Here is a 3,300-nt window from a genome sequence, read left to right as displayed (position 1 = left end):
CTGAGCGATGTAAGCTGCTGTTGCTGCTGCTGCCCCTGCTGCCGCTGCTGCTGCTGCCGCTGCTGCTGCTGCTGCTGCTGCTGCTGCAGCTGCTGTGCATGTATTCGATACACTGCATGCGCCCGCACAGCAACGCTGCAGCCGCCTCCACTGGGGAGGCACTAACAACCTGCTGCTGTTGCTGCTGCTGTTGTTGTTGTTGTTGTTGTTGATGTTGCTGTTGCTGCTGCTGCTGCTGCTGCTGAGTAGGAGAGTACTTCAGTGAAGACTGCTTCCGCCTCGCTGAGGGAAGGCTCTGATCCAGCAGCAAAATAAAATACTGGTGCTGCTGCTGCTGCTGGAACGCCTGAGAAAGCAGCACCGCCCTGTTGCTGCTGCTGCTGCTGCTGCTGCTGCCGAGAGGGCCTAACCCCCAGGAGCGTGAGATCAACAAGACACTGCTGCTCCTGCTGCTGCTGCTGCTGCTGCAGCTACTGAAAAAGGTAGTGGTTACGAAGAAGGAATTGTCATAGCCTAAAGAGCAGCAGCGGCAGCAGCAGCAGCAACAGCAGCAGCAGCAGCAGGGCCCGAGCTCACGGGGCTGCTGGACTGAGGAGCATCTCGCTGCTGTTTTGCTGCTGCTGTTTTGCTGCTGCTGTTTAAAATAATTATTCTCTATCTCTTCTTATTTTCTTTTTTTACTTAAATTTTAATTGGATTCCTCTTTGCTTTTAGCAGCTACTGCCTCGAAGACAGCCCGCTGCTACTGCAGCAGCAGCAGCAGCAGCAGGAGCAGGAGCGGTAGCTGCTGCTGCAGCGCTTCTTACAGCAGCCGCTGCTGCTGTTGCTTGTGGCTGTGACACCACCAGCACCAGCACAAGCAGCAGTTGCTGCAGCAGTAGTAGTTGCTGCAGCAGTAGCAGTTGCAGCAGTAGTAGGTGTTGCAGCAGCAGTAGCAGTTGCAGCAGCAGTAGCAGTTGCAGCAGCAGCGGCAGGAACAGCAGTAGTAGCAGCAACAGCAGCAGCAGCTGCTGCTGGAAAGATATCTTCTTCGTGTTACAGAGGCGGAAGTTGTCGCTGTCACTGCAGGGGTGCAGCAAACTGCTGCAGCAGCAAGCTGCTGCTGCATCAAACTGTTGCTGCAGCAAGCTGCGCCTGCAGCAAGCTGCGGCTGCATCAAACTGCTGCTGCATCAAACTGCTGCTGCAGCACTCTGCGGCTGCAGTAAGCTGCTGCTGCATCAAACTGCTGCAGCAACGTGCTACTGCAGCAAACTGCTACTGCAGCGAACTGCTGCTGCAGCAAACTGCTACTGCTGCAGCAGCAAACTGCTGAAGCCTGCCGCTGTTAGGGGTTTAAGGTTAGGCTCCCTAGAGACACCGAGGGAGTAAGACCCCTCCTATTGTTGCTGCTGTCTGTGTTGCTGCTGTTGCTGCGGTTTCTGCTGCTGCTGCGGTTTCTGCTGCTGCTGCGGTTGCTGCCGCTGCTGCTGCTGTTGCTGCTGGTGCTGCTGCTGTTGCTGCAGCGGGCTCTAGGGATACTTCGCTTATGCGTTGGAGGGCAGGCGAGGGAGAAAGTTGTTTGTTTTGCTGCTGCTGCTGCTGCTAGTGCCGCTGCTGAAGAAAACTGCAGCAGCAGCTGCTGCTGGTGCTAGTGCTGCTGCTGCATCAAATTGCTGAAGCAGCAGCCTGTGCTGCTAGTGCTGCTGCCTTTAGTGCTACTGGTGCTAGTGCTGCTGCCTTTAGTGCTACTGGTGCTAGTGCTGCTGCTGCTGGTTCTGCTGCTGCTGCTGCTGCGTCGGCAGCCAGAGCTGCTGCTCTTTGTTTTTCTTTCTAAAGGACCTTCTCCCTATAAACTCGTTTTCTGCTGTCTACGCACCTCTTTATTAATTAATCTTTTATCTATACACCTCTTTATTAGTTAATTTCTTTCTGTCTCCAGCCTGCTGGAAGCCCCAGCTAGCTGCAGCTAGCTGCAGCTAGCTCTAGCAAATATATGTAGCTAGCTGTAGCAATATCTGTAGCCAGGTGTAGCTAGCTGTAGGAATATCTGTAGCTATCTGTAGCTAGCTGTAGCTAGCTGTCTCTCTAAGATGTCTCTCTTCCGAATGCCTCTAATTATATATTTTCAGGTGTCTCTGCAGCTATCTCTTTAGCTGTCTCTTCATATGAATGTCTCTCTTTGTTTCTGTCTATTCTTTACTTCTTTCTCTCTCTGTTTTATTTATATTTTACTGCCTCCGATTTATTTTAAGGGTCTCCGTTTGTTTGTTTTTATTTTTTGCTTAGCATGAATAAAAAGAAACACAAACACTGTCATCGGCTGCAGCAGCAGCAGCAGCTGCTGCAGCATGTGCTGCTGCAGCATGTGCTGCTGCAGCATGTGCTGCTGCTGCTGCCGCCGCTGCAGCATCTGTTGCTGCAGCTGCAGCAACTGCTGCTGCTGCCGGTGCAGCAGCTACAGCAATAGCAACTGCTGCTGCCGCAGCAGCTGCTGCTTGCTGCTGCAGCAGCTGATGCTTGCTGCTGCAGATAAAATGTTGTTGCTATGCATCCAGTGTACATACACCCCAAATCTCTGTCTCCTCGTCACTGTATGCATGTTCTCTGTGCTGCTTGACTAGGGTTTATGAATTAGGGTTTATGAATTAGGGTTTATGAACTAAAGTGTATAAACTAAGATTTATAAACTAGGGTTTGTCTAACTAGGGATAACTTTACTAGGGTTTAGGGTTTATTAAGATTTAGGGTTTATGAATTAGGGTTTATAATTGAGGGTTTAGGGTTTGTGAATTAGGGTTTAAGGACTTGCAATGCATTGATTAGCGCCTTAAAACTAGGGTTTAGGGTTTAGTGTTACGAACGAATTAGGGTTTAGGGTTTATATCTTCTATTGTGTGTTTAATAACAAGAAGATAAATAAATAATTAATAATATATTATTATTGCTTTTCAGCAAATAATGCAAACACAAGAAAGAGCATAAAAGAATAATATAATATATATAAGGGTGAAGGAGAACAGCAATAGTAATAATAATAATAATTAATTAATATTATTAATGAATTAATTATAATAAATTATTTAATTATGAATAACATTAAAAAACGTTTATTAATAATGCAGTAATGAATTAATAATTAAGTACTGAATTATTAATTAATATTAATTTGTTATTAATTAATTAATTAATATTAATTAATATTAATTAATAACAAATTAATATTAATTAATCAAAAATAATTAATTAATATTAATTAATTAACATTAATTAATAACAAATTAATATTAATTAATTAGTTAATATTAATTAATTAAAAATA

This window comes from Eimeria acervulina, genomic scaffold, assembly GCF_000499425.1.
Source record: "Eimeria acervulina Houghton genomic scaffold, Eah_scaff457, whole genome shotgun sequence".
In the NCBI taxonomy this organism is placed as follows: Eukaryota; Apicomplexa; class Conoidasida; order Eucoccidiorida; family Eimeriidae; genus Eimeria; species Eimeria acervulina.
This window is presented reverse-complemented; position numbering follows the sequence as displayed.